The sequence below is a fragment of the Nicotiana attenuata genome, chromosome 1, assembly GCF_001879085.1.
Source record: "Nicotiana attenuata strain UT chromosome 1, NIATTr2, whole genome shotgun sequence".
In the NCBI taxonomy this organism is placed as follows: Eukaryota; Viridiplantae; Streptophyta; class Magnoliopsida; order Solanales; family Solanaceae; genus Nicotiana; species Nicotiana attenuata.
The window spans coordinates 85,276,988-85,291,624 of record NC_031989.1 but is presented as its reverse complement, the minus strand read 5'-3'; positions in this window follow the sequence as shown (position 1 = coordinate 85,291,624).

Here is a 14,637-nt window from a genome sequence, read left to right as displayed (position 1 = left end):
GAAAGTTTCGAAATAACTTAACAAGAAAACTCTAAAGATAAAAGGTTTTGGAAGCAGAGTCTTAAAAGAAACTTCGAGAAAATATTTAGAAATTCAAAGCAAACATAGACCTGAAGTAGATCTAAAAGAAATCGAGAGAACCTTAGAGCTTAGGGTTTCAGAGGGACCCCAAATGATGAGAAAGGCCATGAAAGCTATTCATCTAAGCAGAAGAGTCAAAGGTCTGACTCGAATGGCCATAGCTGGCCGGAGAAATGCCACAGATGACCGGAGAACAGCCATGAACTAAAATCGAACAAACGCTGGTACCAGAGTCCTTCGTGGTCTGGCCTTGAAATCATGAGAACAAACACAAAGAAATCATGGAAGGCCGATCATAAGTCTCCGATGACCTTGGAAGGCCATAGGTTAGGGCGGATTAGGGTGGATTAAGGTGGCGGCGTCTAGGGTTTGATGGAGTCTCAGAGAGAATTGGGAGAGAAGGGGATTCAAGGGCAGCTGTAGGTAGGAAATGATTAGGTTTAGGGGTTAGTTCGGGTGAAAAAAGGAAGGGAGTAATGGGAGTCGTTGATCTAAACGATCAACGGCTGAGATTAGGTGGGAATCCGGGTGGGTCATTTAAATGGGTTGTGGGTCGATTTGAATGGGAATTGGGTCGGGGTTTTGATAGGATTTGGGCCAGGGTAATTGGGTTTAGATTAGGGTCCAAATTAGGCTATAATCGAAATAAAATGGGGCTAACATTTAAATAGCCAATTTTTCCTATTTGATTTTATAAAAAATAATAAAATAATTTTTGTAAATAAATTAAAGGTACTAAAATGATTTATAATACATAATTAATTATTTAAAAATACCAGACCTAATTTTGTGAACATAAATGCAATTAAATCTTAAAAGAGGCTAATATTGCAATTTAGCTTAAAAAATACTAAATAAATTTGTAAAAATGTGCAAAAATTTCCTTGGCTACATTTTAGCATAAATATGAGAATAAAATAGATAAATTACCAAAATGATAATTTTGGAAGTAATTATTGAGATTTTATGGATAACAAAGGGAAAAATAAATCAATTTAAACCTTTGAAAATTATGAAAAAAATAATAAAACACTTGGATATGCTTATATATGCATATATATGCTGTTTTGAAAGTATTTTGCATATTGAAAAATATATAGGGAAAAATTGGGTGTCAACAATACCTTTCGATCCTTTGCTTCTGCGCGGCCATCCAAACGAGTGTTGCTTCTTGTTTTTCGTCTAATAGCTCGAGGCTGGTATTCATTGCCTCGTGATTTGAATCCTCCGGTGCATGTTGAAACCTGGCGCTGGGTTCTCCGACCTCGACAGGGATAAGGGCCTCGGAGCCATATACCAAAGAAAATGGGTTAGCCCCAGTGCTAGACTTCGATGTTGTTCGATATGCCCAGAGAACCTCGGGTAGTACTTCTCTCCATTTCCCTTTTGCATCGTCCAATATTTTCTTCAAGTTTTGTATGATAGTTTTATTTGTTGACTCGGCCTGTCCATCTCCAATTGGGTGGTACGGTGTTGATAAAATCCTCTTTATTTTATGTGCTTCGAGGAACTACGTCACCTTGCTGCCGATGAATTGTTTTCCATTGTCACATACAATCTCGGCAGGTATCCCGAATCTGTATATGATGTGGTCCCAGATGAAGTCAATAACTTCTTTTTCTCGGACTTCTCGAAGGCCTGTGCTTCCACCCACTTAGAAAAATAATCAGTCATAAACAAAATAAACTTAGCTTTACCTAGGGCCGTTGGTAGGGGTCCGACTATGTTCATTCCCCATTTCATAAAAGGCCACGGGGATAAAACCGAATGGAGTTGTTCACCGGGCTGATGGATCATCGGTGCGAATCATTGGCACTTATCACACTTTTTGACTAATTCCTTAGTATCTTTTTCACTGTCCTAATAATAACCTGCTCTGATAATTTTGCGAACCAAGGATTCGGCGCCAGAGTGATTCCCACAAGTGCCTTCGTGGATTTCTCGTAGAACATAATCAGTGTCTCCCGGCCCTAAAACATACCGCCAATGGCCCATCGAATGTTCTCCGGTACAATGTCCCATCTTCATCTAATGCAAACCTAGCAGCTTTGGTTCGCAGGGCCCTCGATTATTTATGGTCTGATGGGAGTTTTCCACTCTTCAAATAGTCGATGTACTTATTCCTCCAGTCCCACGTCAAACTTGTTGAATTTATCTCGGCATGAACCTCATCAACCACAGACCTCGATAACTGGAGGACAGTCCTCGGGACGATGTCGTCTTCTTCGACCGAGGATCCCAGATTAGCAAGTGCAACGGCCTCGCTATTTTGTTCCCGAGGCACATGATCCAGCGTCCACTCCTTGAAGTGGTGCAAAGTTACCTGTAGTTTATCCAAGTACCGTTGCATTCTATCCTCTCGAACTTTGAAACTTTTGTTTACTTGGTTTACCACCAATAGAGAATCACACTTAGCTTCGATGACTTCTGCTCCCAAGCTTTTAGCTAGCTCGAGACCTGCAATCATGGCCTCATACTCGGCCTCATTGTTAGTCAATCTAGAAGTTTTGATAGATTGTCTAATGGTATCACCCGTAGGTGGCTTTAAGACAATGCCAAGCCCGGACCCCTTTACATTCGAGGCACTGTCTGTGAAAAGGGTCCATACCCCCGATGATGTACCCGGACTTAGCAAGAGTTCTTTCTCCACTTCGGATATGAGGGTCGACGTAAAATCGACCACGAAGTCAGCTAGGATTTGAGACTTGATGGCCATTGGGGGTTGATATTCGATATCGTACCCGCTAAGTTCGACGACCCATTTGGCCAATCGGCCCGATAGCTTGGGCTTATGCAAAACATTTCGAAGGGGGTAGGTGGTTAATACACATATGAGATGATATTGAAAATATGGCTTCAGCTTTCTAGATGCGCTTATTAATGCAAGTGCTAATTTTCCAAGTGAAGGTACCTAGTTTCAGCGTCTCCTAGAGTTCGGCTTACATAATAAACAGGGAATTGCGTACCTTGATCTTCTCGAACTAGTACCCCACTTACCGCTATCTCGGACACCGGCAAGTATAGGTAAAGTTTTTCATCTACCTTCGGGGTGTGAAGCAAAGGCGGGCTCGACAGATATCACTTTAATTCTTCTAAGGCTTGTTGGAACTCCGGGGTCCATGCGAAATCCTTCTTTTTCTTAGCAAGGAAAGGTACCGGTGACTCCGATCCGATGACCTCGAAATGAATCGACCCAAAGCGGCTATTTGCCTTATTAGCCTTTACATGACCTTCACGCTATCCACGATTGTGATATCCTCGATGGCCTTGATCTTATCGGGGTTAATCTCGATACCCCGATTTGACACCATGAAGCCGAGGAACTTACCCGAGCCGACTCCGAAGGCACATTTATCCGGGTTAAGCTTCATGTTGTACTTCCTCAAGATTTCGAATGTTTCCTGCAAATGAGCTAAATGGTCCTCTAGGCGCAGGGACTTAACCAACATATCATCAATATAAACTTCCATTGTTTTACCTATTTGTTCATCGAATATTTGGTTAACTAGGCGTTGGTATGTAGCTCCTGCATTTTTTAGCCCGAAGGGCATTACGTTATAACAATAAGTTCCAAACTTAGTAATAAATGAAGTCTTTTCCTGGTCCTCCGGGTTCGTCTGAATCTAATTATACCCGGAGTAGGCATCGAGAAAATTTAGGATCTCGTGGCCGGCTATAGTATCGATCATACGATCGATGTTGGGCAATGGGAAAGAATCTTTCGGACATGCTTTGTTCAGGTCCTTATAGTCTACACACATTCTAAGTTTGTTTCCCTTTTTAGGAACTACAACTACATTAGCTAACCACTCGGGGTATTTTACCTCCCGAATAGACCCTATTTTAAGGAGTTTGGTTACCTCGTCCTTTATAAACGCATGTTTCACCTCGGACTGGGGCTTCCTTTTTTGCTTCACCGGTTTGAACCTGGGATCGACGCTTAGCCGATATGTGGTGATTTCTGGTGGAATCCCTATCATATCTAAATGGGACCAAGCAAAGCAATCCATATTATCTATAAGAAATTGAATGATTTTTTTCCTGAGTTCGGGGGTCAATACCATTCCCAAGTATACCTTTCTCTCGGGCAAGTATTCGATCAAAATGACCTGCTCCAGCTCCTCGACAGTTGATTTGGTTGTATCGGACTCTTCGGGAACGATGAAGGTTCAAGGAGTAAGGAAATCCTCATCTTCGTCTTCAATTACCTGTTGCTCCGATTCCGTCGAGGCTGGAGGCGGTGATTGCTATTTGGCCGCCCGTTTACCTTCGATGCTCGATTTCTCTGAGGTCGAAGTCTCTGGTATCGGTACCACTTCCTTGATTGCAAACATCTCCTTTGCAGCATGTTGTTCTCCGTAGACTGTTTTCACTCCTTCTTCTGTTGGGAACTTCATCATCTGGTGAAGAGTTGAAGGCACTGCCCTCATGTTGTGTATCCATGGTCTCCTAAGGAGTGCGTTATACCTCATGTCACCGTCGATGACATGGAATTTAGTGTCTTGCATGGTCCCGGCTACGTTTACTAGCAAGATAATCTCGCCTTTTGTTGTTTCGCTTGCCATGTTGAAGCGATTCAGGACCCAGGATGCAAGTACAATCTGATCTTGCAGGCCGAGTTGCTCCACGACCCCCGATTTGATTATGTTCGCTGAGCTACCTGGATCCACTAAAACACATTTAACTTGAATTTTATTTAAAAGGATAGAGATTACCAGGGCGTCGTTGTATGGCTGAGATATGCCTTCTGCTTCTTCTTCATAGAACGATAAGGCGTCCTCGGGCACATAGCTCCTAGTCCTTTTTTCTCTGGTGATTGATACCTTGGTGCGTTTGAATATAGGTCGTTGAGGGACATCGACTCTGCCGATGATCATGTGGATTACATGTTGTGGTTCTTCTTGCTCATTTTTCCTTACGTCTCTCTCCCTGAAGTGATTCTTGGCTCGATCGCTTAAAAATTCTCGAAGATGGCCCTCGTTGAACAATCGGGCCACTTCTTCTCTTAGCTTCCTGCAATCTTCTATTTTATGACCATGCGTGCCATGATACTTACACATTAAATTTGGATTCCTGTGAGACAGATCAGTTTCGATTGGCCTAGGCCACCTGGTATCTTTGATTCTTCCAATAGCTGATACGATCCCTGATGCGTCTACACTGAAATTATACTCTGACAATCGAGGTGCTTTCGCGGGATCGGTGTGCTTATCGAACCCGTTACTACTCATGAGTCCTCGAGAACTTTGACCTTGATCGTTTCTCCAATCATTTCGAGGAGCGTTACGGCCTAAACCATTATTTCTACGATCAACATACGGCTGATACCGTTCTTTGGTTGACCTCGAGTCCCTGTCTGTATCCCTCGGGGGTCTGGCTGCCGATCTGTTAGGATGAACTGAACCCGAGGGGGCTCCCAACTGGTCGTCCTCGACCCTGATTTTTGATTGATAACAATTGTGCACATCTGACCACGTCACAGCCGGATACTCGATCAAGTTTTGCTTTAACTGGCGAGATGCAATCGAGCTCCTTTCATTTAAACCTTGCATAAAAGCTTGTTCTGCCCAGTCATCTGAGACCGGTGGTAACTCCATTCGCTCCATCTGGAATCTGGACTCGAACTCCCTCAACATCTCATCGTTCCTTTGTTTTATCTTGAAGACATTCGATTTTCTCGTAGCCACCTTTATGGCCCCGGCATGCGCTTTCACGAAGGCGTCTGCTAACATAGCAAATGAATCAATAGAGTTAGGAGGTAGGTTGTGATACCAAATCATAGCTCCTTTCGACATTGTTTCTCCAAACTTTTTCAACAAGACTGATTCAATTTCAGCGTCATTCAAATCATTTCCTTTGATCCCGCAAGTGTATGAAGTAATATGCTTGTTAGGGTCGGTTGTCCCATTATATTTGGGTATATCGGGAATGCGAAATTTCTTAGGAATAGGCATCGGAGCCGCACTTTGGGGGAATGGTTTTTGTATGAACTTCTTGGCATCTAATCCTTTCAAAACTGGAGGTGCCCCCGGTATTTGGTTAACATGGGAATTATATGTTTCCACCTTTTTGTCATTGTCTTCAATATTCTTTTCTCCGGACTCGATCCTCTTGGTGAGCTCTTCGAGCATCCTCATAATGGTGGGGTTAGTCCCCGAGTCATTTCCATTTGGCCTTTCTGGCGCTGGCTCAGCACGTCGATTATTTTTGTTCAGCTACACTCGGAGTTTTATTTTGACTTTGAAGTGGAGAAATGACGATCTGTTGAGCTTGCAGCATCTCGAATATCACTTGGAGGCTGATTCCCCCATCACCCACTCCTTGTGTTGTGTTCCTTAGCCACTAGGTCGGGCTTCCCTGCGTACACTCCCTCCGGGGTCTGTGCCTAAATCTGCGTTTAGAGCAATGTGTGAACTAACATCAACTGGTTCCATGGTTGGCACTTTCCCAGGGTTTATTGGTGGTACACCGACCCCAATATAGTTGTTTTCACCAAGACCTTTGTTGTCATGAACAGGTGCATTGTGTGAGCTAGACATGTTTCAGCCTGAGAATAAAAAATTTTTGATAAGAAAAAGTGTAAAAAATAACGTGTGTAATGAGAATCAGTAAAGAAACAATCACTATTATCTTTAGCCCCACGGTGGGCGCCAAACTGTTTACCTCAAAAATACGAGTAACAATTAAATTTGATTTGTGGTTTAAAGATATGTGATTAAATTCAGTACCAATTAATATTCAAGAAATATGAAGTAGAAATGGAAGGAATAAGTGAATCAAACCAATGTTACTCAGCAGTGGTGACCTCGAGCTTAGTGACCTCGAGACGAACTAAGAGCAATAAAGTAAGAACAATAAATGTAAAGGACAATTTTGATGAACAGTGAGAGAGAAAAGTAGGATAGTATATTCTTGCCAATGATCAGATGGATGTTACAATGATTGGGATCCCCTTTATATAATAGGGGAACCCTGAATAAGGTATATTTCTATTTACAGTAAAGAATATTCTTGATACAGCTGTCTAACCGCCTAGTACGGAATCATACAATCCTATTCCGGGATTTGCGCCATGATCTTGAGGACGTGGCAGGAATCTAGCCCATTCTATCAAGTCCATAGCGGTACTATTTCGGGGTCAAGCAAGCCCGGCTTCGGTGTAACTCACGTGTCAATCTTCGGGCGTTGCATTCCGTCCTCGAGCTCGAGTCTAGTGTGTCGATCTCGTACTCGAGCTTGCTTGACCTAAGGCAATCCCGGGCTTTGGACGACCTCTCGGGTCTATAGATCGAAGGCATACAATCTCGACCGTATACAAGAAGAAATAATGATTTCAAAATTCTGTGTTTGCTATCACGCGTAGAACAGTAGAATTAAAGCAGATAACGTTTGTAGCTTTTGTGTTTCTTTTTTTTTTTTTTTGACTTCAAACCTTTCATAATTCCTACAATTATTTTACATCTAAAAGCACTTTATTGGGGTTGTACTTGCTGTGGCTCCACTTATATGATATGATAGTAATGAATAGCGAGCAGTTTGTCCATTTTTTTCAAATAAAACTCAATGGCACTCGTTTTTTCTCAACACATGCACATAACATGTCTTATATATTAGTTATTTCGATTTTAGATTAACCATTTATTTCATTGTATGTAAAGTTAAAACATTAATAGTGACAATCGTATAAGTACCTCTCTTGTTGGATCAATTTCTTGCACGCTAGGTTTTTCTAGTAAGTGAATAATTTTTCTAAATTAAAGAGTGGGTTGACACCCCTAATCAAAATACTTATCTTCAATTTCAATAAGAATTGTATATGTTGCGCTATAATATAAAGATATAGTCCCATTGGGATCAACATGAATAACACTAGTAGGAAATAGAAAAAAAGATGTTGTATAGCGACTCTCAAAATAATATTTGAAAATATGTATATTTTTTGTATATATATATTCTTTATGTTATATACAAAAATTATACAAATTTTATATACTTTTTTGGCTACCAAATATAAAGTAAAAAAAGCCCTGAGAAATAGGCATTACTGCTTTCGGACGTGAAATTAATGCTTTCAAGTTTCTTATTCAGAATAGGTAGTTTTTTCTTACTTTTATTAGTTATTTGGGAATTGGTAATCATAGCCAGAGCTTATTGAAGTATGTCGCGGTCTGCTATATATGAATCCTAACTAATCATATTTATCTAATTAAATTCATCTAAGATCTATATATAAAATAAAATAGAAGTAGAATTTAATTGGTATTAAAACCTATATTAGACTAAAAGACTCTTAGAAATTAAAGCATATGGCATAAAGTAGCAGTACTAACATAGTTATAACATAATCTCAACTGATTAATATTTATTAGATATTCATCCATTATGTATGTCCTATCTTTCATTAGTCTACATTGAAACCAAGAGATTGTAGGCCTTTGAAGATAACTTTGTTTCACGTGATTTTAGGTCTACTTTTTCCATTTTTAACACTTCATCTACCGTGACTTCACACCTATGGACCGGTGCATCTAGAGATCGGCGCAGGACATGATCAAATCATTTCAAACTATCCTCAACGTATGCTACTTGCGCCTTTCGACGAAGGTGATAAGTTTAATTTTGTCTAATCACACATATTCGTCTTAACATCCATGTAAAGGAAAATCTTTCTTTCCATTCAAACAAGAGAACAAACGAATCATCTAAAAATGAAAGATAAAAAGGTGTTATAAGTCAGACATAAAAGAGGACATATTGGTCTACGTACATAAAAAAGAAGTATGCCGAATCATTATTGTTATCAAGGTACCTAAATAAAGGAAAGATGCATTTTGTCTTAAGGCTGACTATTTCTTGTCGAGTTTCTCCTAAACCTGAACCAAAAACAACTCCAACGAGACACAAACCTTAAATTTCAATATAAATCTTTGCCTTATCATAAACATGAAAGATTACTGGCTATTTACCTTGTTGTAGAGCAAACAGAAAGTGTATGTAGCATATATATTGGTCAATTGGAGAATATTGTGATATGAAGCAACTGAGTAAATGCCCTCCTTGCAAACTTGAATGCAGTCAAATTCATATGATGGAATTGTGGAACTTTATCTTCCTCTCTGATTTTTTCTCGAAATTTCTTGTCATGATTTTCTGATTGGCCTTAAGATGCTGCACTCTACAAGATGCTCGACGCTTCACCACTAACCTTAGCTTTTTAATGAAAAGTTAGCCATTTCACTTCAAAGTTCTTTCATTTGGAATATTGAAGTTCCCACTTGATTGGCGAATTAATTAAAAGCACAACTATCTAGTCTCACACTTACGGGTTCTCCACTTATTGTAGTTTTGTGTTGGATAGTCAAATTCTTTGACAATAGACATAGTGGTCAACATAATGTCATAATACTATTCGCACTAACTCCTTGTGGGGATTGTTAGATGTTGTCCCGATTTTCTTACCATATTTGATTTTTCTATCTGTTGAAGGAAAGGGCAATATGTTTACCATAATTGGGTTTCCCTATTCTTAGAAGGAAATGGCGAGTCCCTTTTCTTGTAGGAAAAGGTTTGGACTTCTAAAAATTGAAGATCCTTCCTTCTCATTCAGTAGCATCCACAATGTAGCCATATGGGGTTTGAAAGTCGTGTTTAAGGGGAGAACTTTACGGGACAAGTGTTAGTGTGTCACTTGTGTTTGCCTATTCGTGAGGTTGTTCGCTCTTGATATTTGTACTCTTTTTTTATAATGGATTGCTCATCTCCGCCGTGGATGTAGGTCAGTTGACCGAATCACGTTAAATGTTTGTGTCTCTTTTGGTATTTCTCTTTTATTGTCTGATTTATCGCCGTTTAAGTGTTGCTTTACTAGCGTCCGCATGACACCTGACTTTTTCTGTCCTAACAAGTGGTATCAGAGCCTTGGTTATTTATCCGGGTTGTTACGGAATTGAGGCGAATATGAGCAAGATGGTATGCTTAAATGGGAGAAATTATAATGTTTGGAGAAGCAAGATGAAATTCTTGTTGTTCGTGAAGAAGATGCATCTACCCCTTTTTTTAGATCATCAACCTGAGAATATATTTGATGAAGATTGGGATTTCAAGAACCAACAAGCATGTGTATATATACGACAATGGGTTGAAGATAATGAGCGGAACCATATTGTGAATGAGACACATGCGAGATCATTATGGGAAAAGTTAGAGACTCTTTATGCTTCAAAAACTGGGAACAACAAGTTGTTCCTGCTAAAGCAATTGATGACCTTTAAATACAAGAAAGGCAGCCCTATCCTTGATCACATAAATGATTTTCAGGGCATCCTTGATCAGCTGTCTGGAATGGGAGTTAATTTTGATGATGAGATACAAGGACTTTGGCTTTTTAATACTCTGCCAGACTATTGGGAAACTCTTCGTGTTTCTTTGACAAATTCAGTTCCTGGAGGTAAGGTGACCATGGAATATGCCAAGAGTGGTATTGAACGAGGAAGTAAGGAGAAAATTTCAAGGTTCGTCCTCACAAGCAGATATCTTGGTTACAGAAGACCGGGGGAGAGATAGAACAAGAGGCTCGAGGAATAGAGATAAAAGTAGAAGTAAGTCAAGGTCCAAATACCATATTATTACATGTGACCACTGTGGCAAGAAAGGACATATCAAAAAGTTTTGCCACAAGTTGAAGCAAGACACTAGAGAAGGAAAGAAAGTTGAAAATAACGAGAATAATGTTGCTGCTATTGTTTGAGATGATCTTCTTTTTGCTTATGATGAAAACGTCATCAATTTGGTATCCCATGAGACGAGATGGATAGTAGATTCTGGAGCTACCTCACATGTCACACCAAGAAAAGACTTTTTCTCATCTTGTACTCCTGTTGATTCTGGAGTGTTAAAGATGGGCAATACCGGTGAAGTTAAGGTGTTTGGTGTTGGCACAGTTTGTTTGAAAACTAATAATGGTTCAACGTTAGTTCTTCAAGATGTCAAGCATTCTCCAGACTTTTCTTTCAATTTGATCTCCGCAGGAAGCTTAGACAATGAAGGTTAACATAATGCCCTCTTTAATGGCCAATGGAAGCTCACCGAAGGCTCGTTAGTAGTGGCTCGAGGAGTCAAGTCTGGTCATTTATATGTGACACATGGATCTATTCTTAATGACTCCATAAATCTGGTGGAAAGTGACATCTTGTGGCACAGAAGATTGAGTCATATGAGTGAGAGGGGGATTACGTGCTTGGCTAAGAAAATTTGCTTTCTTGAGTGAAACAAGCAAAGCTGAAAAGGTGTATCCATTGTTTAGTTGGCAAACAGAAAAAGGTTTCCTTTCATAGCCATCCTACCTCAAGAAAGCCCGATTTATTGGAGCTAGTACTCTCTGATTTGTGTTGTCCTTTTAAAGTAAAGTCAAAAGGTGGTGCACTTTACTTTATGAAATCATTCCCGTAAGCTCTGGGTGTATCCTTTGAAATATAAAGATCACGCACTTGGCGTGTTTAAGGATTTTAAGCCTTAGCTGAGAGACAAACGGGGAAGAAATTAAAATTAATTCGCACTAACAATAGTGGTAAATGTTATGGTCCCTTTGATAACTATTGCAAGGAACAAGGAATTCGTCAACAGAAAACTCCGCCCAAGACGCCTCAATTGAATGGTTTGGCAGAGAGGATGTATAGAACTAGTTGAGAGAGTTAGATGTTTGCTTTCAGAGGCTAAACTTCCAAATATATTTTAGTACTTAACACTGCTGCCTATGTTATCAATTTGTCTCTTGTTGTTGCTTTGGATGGTGATGTCCCGGACAGAGTTTGGTTTGCCAAAGATGTTTCTTATGATCACCAGAGAGTTTTTAGGTGTAAATCTTGTGTGCATGTTCCTAAAGATGAGAGATCGAAACTGGATGTCAAAACTAAGCAGTGCATCTTTATCTGTTATGGTCAAGATGAGTTTGGGTATCGTTTTTATGATCCAGTTGACAATAAACTTATTAGAAGTAGTGATGCAATATTCTTTGAAGACCAGACTATTGAAGATATTGAGAAAGCTGAGAAGATAGATTTTCACAGTAATGAGAGCTTAGTTGATATTTATCCAGTTTCAATTGCTAAGGCACCTATTGCACATGAAGGAATCCAAGACAATAATGAAGATAGCGATCAAGATCAAAATAATGATCATGGTAGATGTTATGGATGCTCCAGTTGATGAAGTTGTGGTTGATCAACAACCAATTCCTGCTCAGGTAACTACTTTGAATGCTCCTGAAACCTCTCTTAGAATATCTATAAGGGAGAAGCAGAAATCCATGCGTTATCCTCCTAATGAGTATGTACTTTTGACTGACATGGGAGAACCTGAGAGCTATGGTAAAGCCATGCAAGATACTCACAAAGATCATTGGATAAGAATGGCCGTGGAAGAGAAATTACTTGAGGTTGAAAAGATATACACTGATGAAAATCCTTCGGATATGCTGACAAAGGCGGTGGTTGCAGATAAGCATGTGTTTTGCAGAAAATTGGCAGGTATGAAGCCTCTCAATAGTTCCTCTACTTGAAGACACATTTCGCCCTTGGCTAGAGGGGGAGTTTGTTCGGCTCATGCTCATGTTGTCCATCCAAAGGCGCAATGGCCTAATCCTATTCTCTTTTGGTTTTCATTCCTATTCGGAATTGGATTCGGTTTTTGTTCCTATTTAGAGTTAGTTTTGGCTTTAAGGGAAAGCGCCACCTATGATCTATAAATAGAACAACCTTGGAGAATTGTTTAATGCTCATTAGTACAAGTCTTTGAAAGACTTAAGCACATAAGAGTGGTTTTTGAGAGAGCTTTCATCAAGAGATAAGAGAGAAGAAAAATATTCATTTCGCTGCAGATTTTATTCCGACCAACCAACTTCAAATCCTGTTTTCTGATTCGTTAACCGTTGGAATGGGCTGAAATTTTGACTGAGTGAACGGTGGAGATTTTGAGCCCCGTAGCATCTGATTTCAATCCCCGGACTGCAGCTCCAGTTTTGTGACTCATCCTGTTTCTTTAATTGATTTGTCGTTGCTCCTGTTGCTATTGTTGCTCCATATTTGACACTTGTTGTGTAGCCTATTTGGAGAACTTTTATAATCCTCTTATTTTGTAGTGGATCTTTTTGGATCTTTGTGATCCCGTGATTTTTACCTTCGATTTGAAGGGTTTTCCATGTTAAAATTTGGTGTTCTTTATCTTCTTTATTTTCGGGTTTGCCTTTTCCTTAACATAACAAGTGGACAACATAATTTTCGATCCTAATTAGATTTTTCTTTTCCTAAAAGGAATACATAAATCTTCCATATTTAGCGAGTCCCCTTGTTAGGATCGAAATATCAGGTGTCATGTGGAAGCTAGTAACGCAAATCTTGAACGACGATAAATCAGACAATATAAGAGAAATATACAAAAAGAGACACAAACATTTAACGTGGTTGGATCAACTGACCAACGTCCACGGCGGAGATGAGCAATCCACTATAAGAAAAAGAGTACAAAATATCAAGAGACAACCTCACGAAGAGGCAAACACAAGTGATTCACTAACACTTGTCCCGTAAAGTTCTCCCCTTAAACACGACTCTCAAACCCCACATTGTGGATGCTACTGAATGAGAAGGAGGGATTAAGTTTATTTTATCAGAAAATTCAGGCCAAGGGGGAGAATTGTTAGGTGTTGTCCCGATTTTCTTACCATATTTGATTTTCCTATCTCTTGAAGGAGAGTCAACATGTTTACCATAATTGGGTTTCCTATTCTTAGAAGGAAATGGCGAGTCCTTTTTCTTGTAGGAAAAGGTTTGGACTTCTATAAATTGAGGATCCTTCTTTCTCATTCAGTAGCACCCACAATGTAGCCATATGGGGTTTGAGAGTCGTGTTTGGAGGAGGGGGGGGGGGGAAACTTTACGGGACAAATGTTAGTGCGTCACTTGTATTTGCCTCTTCATGAGGTTGTTCTCTCGATATTTTGTACTCTTTTTTTATAGTGGATTGTTCATCTCCGCCGTGGACGTATGTCAGTTGACCGAACCACGTTAAATGTTTGTGACTCTTTTGGTATTTCTCTTTTTATTGTCTGATTTATCGACGTTTAAGTGTTGTTTTACTAGTTTTCGCATGACACCTGACTTTTCGGTTCTAATAGGGACGAACTTAAAAGTTTTGGCAATTTCCTCTATAATCCGAATTTAGCTAAAATAACAGTACAATGATAAAACTTATCAACCATTGACCTTTTAGAATTTATAAAATACAACATCACAGGTGATTAAACTTTCCTTCAAAATTGAATGGAGTTTAACCATAAAGGTTCATATGCCTTTGCTATATATGTCTGAATATATTTTTGTAAGACTTCAGTACCATTGAACCAAAACATTAATGAACACTAAATCCTCACTTAGTTGTTAATCTAATATTAAAGTTGACTGTCTTTTATTATTTCGTTTGTTTAAAAATGAATTGTGTGTGTGTGGGGTGGGGGGGGGGGGTTGGCGTGCGAGGTGTCAAGGGTCGATGAGAATGGGAGGT